Below are 14,139 nucleotides of genomic sequence, written 5' to 3'. Positions count from 1 at the left end.
AATGGTGTCAAATGCCGCACTAAGATCGAGTAAAACTAATAGCGAGATGCACCCTTGGTCAGCAGCTAAGAGTAAATCGTTGGTTATTTTCACTAATGCAGTTTCTGTACTGTGATGAGCTCTGAAACCTGACTGAAACACTTCAAAAACATTGTTGGTCTGCAGAAAGGAGCATAATTGAGCAAAAACAACTTTTTCTAGTATTTTAGATATAAATGGAAGGTTTGAAATAGGCCTATAATTAGCTAAGTTGCTGGGTTCCAGTTGTGGTTTCTTAATAATAGGTTTAATAACAGCTAACTTGTAAGGATTTGGAACATGGCCTAAAGATAATGAAGAGTTGATAATGTTAAGAAGAGGTTCTCCTATAACAGGTAGCAATTCTTTAAGTAACTTTGTTGGAATTGGGTCCAATATACACGTAGCTGATTTAGAGCTATTTATAATTTTGTCTAGCTCTTCCTGTTTTATGATTTTAAAGCACTGTAGGTTATTTAGATTCAGAGACGTGTTTACTGGATCTGAAGTATAAGGCAGTGCAGAAAGTTTAATATCTCCTATTTTCTGTCTAAAGCCTTCTATTTTATCACTGAAAAAATTCATGAAGTTTATAAATTCAGTTAAAAATTCATTTCTGTTTATAATTTTCTGTGTTTTTCCTGTGTGTTCGGTGCATGCATGTGTGAGTGTGTTGATGAGGAAAACATTTACTAATCGTTAGACAGCATCCATGAGTGTTAAGTAAGTAAGTAAGAGTAAGCTAGATTTATGTCAGATATGGATCACATATCTAATGGGTGATTTCTAATAATTGGTATATGTTGTTAGCTGATAAGAAAACACTGGTGCATCACCATCACTGACCATTAGACTACACCCTGACAACTGTTTAAAAAGATAACATCATACAGGGTGTGTCTTTCCTTATAGTAAATATTGATAAGAATGTGCATTTTGGAGAGCTGATGGGTGAAGGTGACAATGATTATATTGACAAGTTTTGTTTTAAAGTCATATCCAGCTGTTGGTAATGTTAGCATAAAAGCTAAGAATATAACTCTGAATGCTAAATATTCTCAAGCAATAAGACAATAATTGGTTTGGTTGATGGGTATGTGACATTGATGTTTGACACTAAATACATTTTATCCCATGTTGACAAAATTGTCAGGTATAAAAAATACCTCACATTGCACAACAATTCAATTATTAAAAAGTTCAAAGTGAATGTTTCTGATTTGACTGAGATGTCAGGGAGGGAGATCACAAGCGTTTCTACATGTTCTAAGCGTATGTATGCGAAGAACGCGGGCTATGGCATCTCTTTGGGAGATCAAAACAGGTTTATAAGGGCAGACCGGGGCTGGCGGGCATGGAAACCGTCCAATCTGGCAACACTGCTTTTGATTCGAAGTACAGAGGAATACATAAGATGGCTGATTTTGTTAGGCTTCAACATCCAATTTCATGTGTTATAAGCAGACCATCCAGTCCTGGAATTTATTTATTTTTTTGTAAAAATGCTTTTGGAAAATGCTGTAAATATGTTTTTTTTATGAATGTTGGCAGCGTTTGTATGATGAATTTCTTAAATTGTATGACATTAAATTCTTTGAAGACATACCTCAGACCATGTACTACCCACCAATAAAGCAAACTTGTTGACTATTGATGAAATGATGAAAGATGCGAAATTCTGAGACTGAAAAAGTCTTTACACAATATGTCCATCATCGTAATCTCTCTGCGATCCTCGTTGTACAAAATTTATTTGTGTTTGTATTTAACTTTGTATTTTGTTGTAACTTTGTATTTAAACAAGGATTTTTGAATCTTCATGTTGCCATCTGAGTTTTAAAACAGCTTGAAACAGTCTTGTGATAGCTGTTGTTGTAGCCTGTCATAATTTCTTGTAAGAGATCGACACAATGCCTGGAATTAATGCCAGTTAGAGAACCCCACATTCTACTTGTTCTACTGTTTATTAAAAAGCTCCATGATGCTTGCCTTTAAATCAGTGGTCTTTGCAAAATTATTAATCTGATGATGGTTTTTCATAAGATCTTGGAAATTTTTGCTGAAAAATTATTTACCCTGGTCAACCTGAAATTTCCTAAGAACGCAACCCTCATCAAGTATAGACTTGAACGCTTTAGTAACCTTGACTCCATGCATACTTTCTGAATACATCAATACAAATCAGCATAAATATAATGCCACCTAGAATAGGTGGCCATGTCACCAAAATCAGCTTGGAACTGGGTATTCACACCATAAACTCTATTTCAGTTGTATTTCACAGGAGCCATTTTATGTAAAGTGTACATGTCAACATGTCCAACAACTGTTTATAACTTAGCCGTACACCTCTATCCTTAAACACGGTATCTTTTAAATCTTTTTTTTTACCCCTAAAGCCAAAAGATGGATCGTAATAAACCTTTTTCATGAGGCATGTTCAGACATGTGTTTCACCAACTCACAAAAGAATAATACAAAAAACATGTGTGTCTTTTTTTTAAATCAAGGAAATATACATGTAATAATATCAGGAAATGGTTATCAGTGAAATCTATATAACAAATTTACAAATTTACAAACATTACAAATTTTTTAGGTAACAAAGAAATTGTACACACGATGACATGTTTTTATTTAGAATGTAAGTGACCAGAGAATCAACAATTTCCCATAGGTCATCATCATCATCATTTTTTGCAGTCAGTGAGATACATGCATCTAATATGGTAGACATACAGAGGACATTATCGACCCTTAACCCAACAGAAACTTCAGACATTGCATCTAGAACTCTTTTAATCATACACATGTTGGTTAGGCACCATACACACAAACATCAATCATATTGTCCCATAAATTATCCAGAGTTCTCACAATTTTCATTTATTTCTTGAGATTTATCATGTGTTTAGACAGAGATAATCAGTTATCATTCGTAGCATCAATCACTTAACTGACCATTTAACTGACTTTTGTAGCACTCCTTTAAAAATGTTCAAGGTTCTTACTAGATATACATGTATTTCCCATGTTAGAGGCTCAGATTAATTATGAGCTAAGTCACTGATGATTTTATTGCAGGAATTGTCCAGGTGTCTTCCAGTCTTGCCATGATGAAAGGTTCACTTCTCCATTCTTGCAGAATGGCAGCGGTCGTTCTGCGGATCATTTGTGGTTGTGACTTTAATCCACAACACCCCAGAGTATGCAATACAGCAGTGTGAAACTCAGGTTTATAGTATATTGGCAAGTTTTTCAAAGTGTTTCAATTTAATTCAAGTTTATTTGTAAAGCGCTTTTTACAATAATTATTGTTTCAAAGCAGCTTTACAAAATGTGTGCTATAAATGAAAATAGGAGTAATATAAACAAGCAAACATAAAAAGCATAGAAGTGTTTCTAACAAAATGCCTGGTGCATTAAGAAAGGGAGAGTGTATCCTAGTGTTAGTCAAGCCCACTCACCCTCATGGAGCACACTCACACATTATATCATTATGTGATGCATTGCGTGTATGACTTACTAAAAAGATAGGGCTTTAATCTAGTTTAGAACTGAGAGAGTGTATCTGAGACTTAGACATGATCAGAAAGGCTATTCCAAAGTTTAGGAGCCATACATGAGAAGACCCTGCCTCCTTTAGTAGACTTTGCTGGGCAACCAGCGAACAGAACATTACAGTAATCCAGCCTGGGAGGCATGAACTAGTTTTTCTGCATCTGAGGCAAGGTTATTATAGTTAACGAAAACGAACGAAAAAACGAAAACTAAAATTTAAAATAATCTTTGTTAACTGAAATAAAAACAAAAACAAAAGTAAAAAAAAAAAAACTAGAACTAACTGAAACTGCATTGTGAACATACAAAACTAACTGAAACTAACTAAAATTATTGCAAAAACCTCCTTCGTTTTCGTATTTGTAAATGCATTTAATACATGATCTACTGTAAGCCTTTTAGAAGTAAATCTGCTTCACGCTGCAGGTGTTTGACAAGTACGGCACCTCAGAGTCTGTAATCCTGCTGCCATAGAGCCGGTTCTCCTCCAGTCAGTCCTCGCTGTTGCTCCCGCGACAAAAACAACGAGTGGACATGACAGCAGCACGACGACAACATTACAGGCACTTAAAACGATTACTTGAACACATTTGTGCTCAATAATGGGTTTTATTTCTATATCGCGATCGCAAACAAATCTTTTTAACCGGATCTTCTAAGTGAATTATTTTAATTATTTGAAACGATTTGCGTCTCCAGTAAGGACTTATCCACAAACTACTTACTTTTTAACAAGCCTAATACCCCCCTATGACTCTAAATAATCCACTATATACTCTTATTCAGTTATTAGAACAGTAACGTTACACTCAGATCAAATTTGAGAAGCGGTGAACCGATAAAACTGCGCATGCGCGATTCAGTCAAACACAAACTACATGACAGCCTGCTATGGCTGAACTAAACTTGAACAACTGCAGCGCGGGTAAATTGAGGGTTTGTGAGAGGACCTGGTAAAAAACGTAAGTATATTTCATAACAGAAAATCGTAATGGAATTTAAATAAGTGAATCGTGCTTCAGTTGGGTTGCAAAACTTTACTGTAAGACATTTTTCAGGTCATGGTGATGTTTTAACTGACTGAAATTACTATTGCTGACTACATAATTTTGGTATGAGTCCTAACATTCACGTTAAATATCTGAACTTCCCGTCACTACTGTGTATCTAATCTCAGAGCAGCCTTGCACACATATTGTACTTAAGGCTGCTATCTTGTGGGCGGTTGTATTTGAATTTGAGGATGGGTAGATGGTAGTGGTAGATATATGGCTGAGTTTTTGTTATACAATATTTATTCTATTGATTTTGAATCTTGCACTTAACAAATATCCTTATTTAGGAAAAAAACTAAAACTAATACTGAACCTAATAAAAACTAAACTAAAACTTAAGTCATTTCAAAATATAGAAACTAATAAAAACTAGTAAATCCGCCTCTAAAACTAATTAAAACTAACTGAATTTGTTAACAAAAAGTCAAAACGAAATAGAAGCTAAAACTAATGTAAAATCCAAAACTATTATAACCTTGATCTGAGATAGATAGAATGCTTAAAAACTTAGTGATATTTCTCAGATGAAAATAGGCAGTTTTTTTGTCAAATGGGAGATATGGTTTTCAATTCAAGTTGCTGTCAAATATAACACCCAGATCTTTTACAGTAGAGCTAATTCTGACATTGCAACTCTCTAATTGCAGGTCGAGTTGTAAAATCTGCTCTGTACAGGATTTTGGTCCAGAAAGTATTACTTCTGTTTTGTCTGAATTTTTTAGAAAGAAATTGATGTTTATCAGATGGTATTGTTCCAAAACATCAGAAAAGCTTTATCTTGTCTTCACAGAAGAATATGAAATGCAGTCTTCATGTTTTTTACAGTTGTCTCCAATCACGTGAAACCTGTTGTTTGGTTTTGCAGAATCCCACTTGGCAATGAACAAAGGCTCCTGTTTAGAATGACGGAGATCTGCCCTCTGAGAGTGGTGATGTCCCATCTTATCAATATTTACGATTGCAAAAAAACACACCCTGTATGGTTCTATCTTTCTCAAACAGTTGCCAGGCCGTTGTCTAGCGCTCATTGTGTGATGCAACAGTTTTACCTTATCGCTTAACACTATATACCAATTAAGAGATAACACCCACCACGTCCAATCAGATATATATTACATATCTGATATGAATCTATTTCAGTCATTGTCTAATGGTTAGTATTTTCTTATATCAACACACACAGACACACACAGGCTAAACAGCATAATAAATGTTTATAACGATAGTTTATTAAATATAATTTGAAATAAATATAATTTGTATATTTTATAATTTAGTTTATAATTTATAAACTCTCTCTCTCTCTCTCTCGCTCTCTCCCCCCCCCCCCCTCTCTCTATATATAGTTTATTCAAAATAATAAAATTATTATAATTTTAATGGAATATTTAAAATATAATGATAGTTCTAATAACAGTTGAAGTAATTTAATTGAATTGATTAAAATTACAGTATTTATAATTAGATTAATTTAACTACAATTACCTGAAATACAATTTAATGAATTTGATTACAATCTAATCATCGGTAGTATAAGGTTTATATAAAAGGTGACAGACAGTGAAGGTGGACTCATAAGAGAACAATACATGTTTCACATTGAGAAGATTTTTGCTGCTGGCTCCTAAAAGAACAACATCTGGCTATAGCAGCCCAGCCATGTATAATGACACTGTTGAGCTTCAGACAAACAGTTTTGGTGGAATTAGGAGAGTTGAGGTGCACAGTTAATTCTGCAGTGAGTTGGGCAGCTGTGGTTTTATGTTTTTTGGATACAATCTGGGTTAGCACCCAGGCATCACTTTCAGACAGCTTCCTCTTGCGTCCACAGTAACTCCTTTTGGATGTGGTTCATCCTTCTTGCTGGTATTCTGACATTATCTTGCATACCGTGACTCTTAAAACATCACAAAGACTTTGGTCACAGATGGCACCAACAATTTGTCCTCTTTTGAATTCTGATATGTCACCCATAATGTGTGCATCACAATAATTTAAGCAAAACTTTGCTATTACTTAATTAATTATTATTCCTTCACACGCTGATCTTACTGGTGGAATGTGCAAATTAATGAAGACTGGCCACCTGGCTGCTCAAATTTAGCCATGAAACCTCCAACACTAAACTGGCCAGTGTTTTAGTTAAGTTGTTCAACCCCTGTATGTGTCATGTTATTTTTGCATTTTTTTTAGTCTTAAGACAGATATTTAAATTAGTAATATATTACTTTTTACCTACAGTGTTGCTTAATTTTTTAAGCAACTGATTTCTGACGGGGATCTTGAGAGATTGAATACTGTGTTGAAAATTCATATTTTAAGCAAAGGATTAGGCTAAATAATATTTTAAAATATATTCCCATGCCTTTATTTCAAATAAATAAAATAAGTTTAGCTTGATGTTTCCAAAGTTTTGTCAGGTAGCTTACATTACTTAAACACTAAATTAATAACCTGGAAACAAAAATATGCTTCTAAATGATTTATATGGGCTAATAATAATATACATAAGTTCACGATGTATATATTTTTTTACAATTTCCTTTTTTTTTTTATTATAAATGCAAACATAGGAACGTGGGCTCAACCCCAATAGTATCTAGATAGCCTTGCATTTGTAAACTGAGACAGCATATCTCCTGTTATTTCGGTGTTTTTTTTTTTTTTTTGTTTTTTTTTTTTTTTTTGCTTAATCGTTTCTTCAAATCACATTTTATACAGTCAAAACCGCAATTTGACTGTTGGTGTACCCGCAGGTGGCGCTGTTTCTAAACAAATGCTTTTATCGATATTTAACTCTCTTTAACTGCCCTCAAAACGTCAGTGGCGGAGAGCAGATGTGGCGGGCAGGTCGTGTTACCTCATGACCTGTAACATATTTAACCACTGTGGATCTGGACGAGACGGTAAATTCATGCTTTATTTACAATTTAATCCCTGGATTAGCCTGGGCATTTCATATCCTTTTACCAAAGACTTAATGTTTAATTGTTTAATGTATCAACGCTGTTGGGAAATAAAGATGTACAAAATAGTTATTAAACAATAACAAACCATCGTGACTGTTGAAATCTAATTTGGCCCAAATAACACAGAAGTATCAAAGTGAAAATATATATTGTCTACCCATAAATAAAACCTATTAATCAAACCATGATCAATAACAAGATAAACAACGGATGACAGCAAAAATAGATAATTGAAATAAATAAAACACTTATTACATTTAGGGTCATTAATGCCCCATCTTCTACCAAAAAAAACAGTTCTATCTTCAAAATATTTAAATTAAATGATCAAGACCATTAGGTGTGGCCTTTACCACTAGGAAATTCCTTGAGGACTACAGGAAAAACATATAGTCATGAAATCATGACTAGATTAATATATTCATGAATGGACATTTCCTTCTGAATCTAGCATATTGCAAACATAATCTATACCTTCCTTTTGTCGGTATTCAAAGAATGCCGACATGTTTTTAGCTAATGTCATTAATCCATAGTTACACCTTAAAGGGAAAAACCTTGAACCATTTGGAAATGTAGGAAATTTAGTAAGGTGAAACATACAAGTAAACAAAAACGTAAACGTCTTTTGTGTGAGGGTGAGCAATTTAGCAAATTTCATCCAAAAGTATTTATTTATTTTATAATTTTTTTAGAATAGTATGTCATTAACTATTTTTGACCAATAAATAACCAGAAGCATAGACCAACCAGATGCCGGCTATCATTTTTCAAATGCATTAGCACTTCACATACTTCATTTTCCAACAGGTGGTGTCATTGCTCCCTCTGGATTAGACTGAGAGACAAGTCAGATTTATGAAGTGCTAAAAATGTTGTAGAAAGAAAAGCATTCACATCTAAATTAAGCAGTTGAAATATTGATGCCAGTTGCCGTCAGTCCTTCCACCTGATGAGCACCTGTCTGGACGAGGGTGTGTGATTGTTTGTGTGTGGCATCTAGCTGTTTTGTCAGACTAGGAATGCTTCAGCACCATCCAAATGTTGACGAGCAGCAAAAGGACGTTTTATAGCATGTCTTCCTGGTTACGCTTGCATTTGGTGGTTTCAGATGAAGAGCAACACATTATTGATAATTGCTTTTTGCTAATGTTTTTTAAAGTGTGTCGAGTTATTTGTTGTAAGTTCTTATTTTAGTTTATTTAACACCATTTGTTTGATAAATACTGTTTGACCTCTTTTGGTTCTTGAAGGGTTTGTCACATTTTAACAGATTTTTAGATGGAGAATAAAAGCATTAAGGTTTAGCAATACTGTACTGCCTCAAGATCAACATTATTACATTAGGTTAGTTTAGTGTTGGCCTAGTTTTTCAATTAACTGTTTGTCAAGGCCTAGATGCACTAAATTACCCAGTTGCCCAACAAAGAGGCGTTTACATTTATTTAAAGCTCTCTCTTTCTCTCTTTCTCTTTCTCTCTCTCTCTCTCTCTCTCTCTCTCTCTCTCTCTCTCTCTCTCTCTCTCTCTCTCTCTCTCTCTCTCTCTCTCTCTATATATATATATATATATATATATATATATATATATATATATATATATATATATATATAAGCTCTAGAAGAAATAGAGAAACCACATCTTAAAATTGTACGTTTCTGTTGAGTGACATTGTTAGTTTCCGTATTTTGTGAATCACAAGTGTTTTATGGTTATTTACAGTTGTGAATCACATTATGGCATGCTAATCACTGACCTGTCGACTTTTGATGTTGAAAATTCAACTCTACAGTTTAACAAAGTGACTTTTATCGACGTTTTAGTAGTTTGAAATAATGTAATGTATAAGAAACAATATATAGAGAAATAAGTCTAAAATAAAAGAAAATGTACTGGCAGATTATTACAAGATTTATTTTTTTACCATAATATACAGCAACAACCCAAACAATATATCTCTTTAAACTATTAAAAATGTTAATAAAAGTAACTTTTTCAAACATTTCATGGTTTCCTAATGCAATTCAAAAGCACGAATAAACGAGGAAAAATAAAAAATAAACACAATCACAAAAAATGCAAATCTGTTAATTGATGGATATTTTTTTACAGCGTAGGTGCAATATTGTTTTTTTTGTCAATAATATACTGACCCTGATCATATGTCTTTAAAAAAAAACAAATAAGAATATTAGTACTATATCATATAATCTATTGACTTATTTTCATTTTCTGCTAACAAATGATGGAAATGCTAGTATTCACATTTAAAAATATAATATTATAAAACCGTAATTCTTAAAAACATTATGATCAGTGTAATACTTTTTGCTATAAAAGAAAGCAAAATTATTAACTTTAAAGAAAAATTCATTAAATCTTACAAGTGAGTGGGCTTAACAAACCACCTGCAGAAAACACACTCTTTCATCTATGTGGCTACGTTCACACTGGAGGCAAATGCGGCCCAAATCAGATTTTTTTGCCCACATGTGACACAGATCTGTTTTTGTCTTGACAGTGTGAACAGCCCGAACCACGTGTAATCTTTACGATTCTGATTTGTGCCACTTTCATATGGTATTAAATCAGATACAGATCTGATGCTTTGAAATCTGACTGCAGTGTAAACAGTTATGTAGGAATTGATGTGACGTTTACATATTTTTTGATCGACATGCGTTATTATTCTGTACTACTTCGTGCTGCAAAGTAGTACAAAGTTGTAGTTTTACCGCTGTGCTCAGTTGTAAAGCAAAATAGCACACCAGAGTGGGCAAATACTTTACCCCCAAAATTTAAGACTGTTCATTTGGAAAATTTTTGAATGACAACTGGTGCTCGTTAACCAAAAATCAACCATCAACCGGTAACCCCTCAAAAAAGTATTGTTCATTAAAAATTCAACCGTGATAAGATTTCATATATAAAAATAATAAAATACATATGCCTACATGGAATAGTTTTCACTTAAATAATTAATACATTAACAAAAACAAATGTAACAGGTTAATGCCCTTTTTAAACTTTTTTTTGTTTAGGATGAAATCCTTCAATATGCCAGTAGGCAATGGTTCAGTTTCACTTTGATGAGTTTTGACTGGATACAGCCTTGTTCATAACCAATCAAAATGAATTACCAGTAAGCTAGGTTATCAGTGTGTGCAGATCGCTGGAAAACACAGTTCGCTAACAAACTACAGATCTGAAGAACTACAAGATCTGAAAAACTACAAAAGAACTACAATATCCAGTCATGCACCACTCACACACCTAGCCTAGATCCTGTCTGATTGCAAACACTCACAGCTGAAGCCGGTTATGAACTGATTACATGGACTATAAAGAGAGCACTCACACACACATCTGGGCTGAGTCTTGTTATACTGTATTGTGTACATTACAACTCGTTTGCCTTGCCTTGCTTTTGACCCTCGCTTTGTTTTGTTTGTTTATGTTGCCTGCTTCCTGCCTGTATTGACCATTCACCTGATATTTGACTACGACTCTCGATTTGCCTACATAAATCTGTTTGCTCCTGATTGTGACCGTTGCTTGCCTGACCATCTCTGTATAGTAAATCTGCTTTTGGATCCACACTTCCTTGTCAGCATCACTTCACATTACTATTAGACTCTGCAAACAATATATTGTGCATTTATGAAGTATGCTTCACACAGGTAAGTGGGCTTGACAAACCACCTGTAGAAACACTTCCCTCTCCAAACTCTAGCACTGAATTCTCTGAGCACAAACAAATTTTCTTGTGTGCATTGCTTCTTCCAGCTGAATTGCTGAATGCCTCCTCAATTTTAAATTGCTTTGGACAAAAGCGTCTGCAAAATGACCTAATGACTTCCTTTAGTTTTTCTCCCAACATTTACTTGACAAAAGCCCCCAGACCCTTTAGAAGAACTTTCATGGACCCCTTGCTGAAAATAACACACACTCATAATCATTGTGCATATATGTGTAGATTTCAGTGTGCCTTTGCATTCAGACAAGTTGTCCATTCTAGTTTTGACAGACAGGTTATGTCTTCTCATTAAGATTGCATAATGTTGCTCAGCCTCATTTAATTTACTGCATACCATTAAAGAAGTGCCTCAGTGAGCCTCTGTGATCAGGAGGGAGCTGTCAGCTCAGCGCTCCTGAATGCCTGCAGCTGAACCGGCTGTGTGCTCAGCTGATGACAGGGAAGTCATTTAGCTCCAGTGACAGGCCTGAGAGAGCGAGAGCTTGAGACTGCCCTAAAACCACGCTCACAATGGAGAGAATAGAGCGGCTCATGAAGGGATGCTTTGTGCATCGGGAAGGATGAGCCCTCCTGGTCTCACACCCATAGATCCGGTGCGATCGCATCATGCATACCGCCGACATGCCTTCACAACCCAGTATATTCAGCTTTTAGTCTTGCTTCTCATGCAGGAAGAACCTCAGGTGTCTGAAGATGCACTGGAGGATTTTTATTTCATATAATCTGTTAATATAACTGTTGGCTGAAGTGATTTTTATTCATGGCATCACCTTTAATTTAAGATAATAACATAAAATAGGACTTGGCCAGTGGAGAATTATTTATGTAGTTCCTAAAACTATTGCCAAGCTCACTACAGGAAATTTTGTTCTAGGAATGGCATTTGGGTAACTAAATTGGGTCATACTTCAGAGCTCTCTAATCTAACACAATAGGAACACCGAGGTAAGTGTACACTAACAGTGTTAATACATGGATAAAACACAGCATTTTTAAGTGTTACAAAACATAAACATTCAGAACGTTAATGGTACCAGTACCAGTAGCCTTTGTCTGCTTGGCAAGGCAAGGCAAACTTTATTTATAGAGCACAATTTCACACAACCATAGTTGATCCAAAGTGCTTTACAGTATAAACTATTCAAGAAAATAAAAAATAAAACTTGTATTAAAAATATAAGAAAAGGAAAATATATATGTTAAAAACAGATAAGAAATAACACTCAAAGGCCAGGCAGTATATATATAAGTCTTTAAGTTAGATTTAAAATCATGCAATGATGGAGAAATCCTGACGTTCATAAAGAGACTGTTCCAGAGCCTTGGGGCCGCAACACAGAAAGTAGTCTAAATGAGAGGGAATTAAAGCATGGGTTACAGTTTCTAGATCTTTTTAGACAGAAAATGGTTTAACTTTTGCCGCCAGTCCAAATTGGAAAAGGTGTTCTTCACAACTGCATTTACATGCATGTCAAACTGCAAAAGTGGATCAAAAATAACTCTGAGATTCTTGGCGTGATTGTGCAGATTGTTGTTTAGGAATTTCAGCTGAGTTTTAATTGAATCATTAGTAGCAGCAGGACCTAATAAGAGCACTTCAGTTTTATTTTCATTTAATTGCAGAGAGTTATTGGTCATCCAGGTCTTAATGTCGGTTAGGCATAAGAAAAGGTGTTCTAATGATAAATCTTTTCCTAGTTTGATATAAAATATAGTTGGAGGTCATCGGCATAGCAGTGATAGTTTATGTTATGTTTGTGGAGTATTGAGCTTAAAGGAAGCATATAAAGAGAAAATAATAGAGGGCCAAGAATAGATCATTGTGGAACACCACAATGAATGGGTTTAGGTAGTGAAGTAAAAGATCCAATATTTACAGAAGGATATTTAGTGCTAATGATATTTAGCTCTGCAAGTTGCAGTTTCAATCATTACATTTTTTTTATTATTAAAAACATAATTGTTTTCTTAAATATATATATATATATATATATATTTTTTTTTTTTTTCATTGTTTCAGAAAAATGTAATACATATGTACTGGATTAGTAACCAAATACCAAACAAGTCAGTCCATTCTTATCTAAAAATGAAGGAAGAAGTCTCAAATCTTGTAAAATATGTGCATTTTTTAGTTTGATTAAGTCAGTCTTTCTATTGCTATACAAGAAGACATTTCTTTAATTCAGAGTGACAAGATGAGTACTTTTCCAGTGAATGGCAATCAGGCGCTTTGCATGCAATAGACACGTGTACAAACTTTTGTTCATAAGTTTTCAGAGATAAGGCAGGTGGAAAAAGACTAAGATTACAAATTTTAGGGCAAACAGGGATTTCTCTATCAATCAGAAATGAATTAATAGGCTACTAAAACTAGTGACATATTAATTCTTTCTAAAAGGATTGCAAGTGCTCACATTACCAAACACAATGGAATGGTGTGCCCTTGTAAGTCAAACATTTTCCAGAAATATCTAAAATATTTCTATTAAATATATTTAACATTTCCAGTGTTATATATTTTCTCATTATCCAACTATATTGGATTAGTTTAAAATGAGTATTGATAGATAATGTTTGTGCTTTAACACAACTTTCTTCCCATTCATTTTCTGTCAACCAAAAAACTTAAAGTCAAAGTTTATTTATATAGTTTTTTAAAAATGTCAAATGTGTATCAATGTTCTTTACATACAAGAAGAAAACTAAATATTGATAAGAACACAATCAGAAACTTAAAGTAATAAACAAAGCACTAAAATAAAGCAGAACACAGCTTT

Source organism: Danio aesculapii, chromosome 10 (assembly GCF_903798145.1).
Source record: "Danio aesculapii chromosome 10, fDanAes4.1, whole genome shotgun sequence".
Taxonomy (NCBI): Eukaryota; Metazoa; Chordata; class Actinopteri; order Cypriniformes; family Danionidae; genus Danio; species Danio aesculapii.
Note: the sequence above shows the minus strand (reverse complement) of the source record.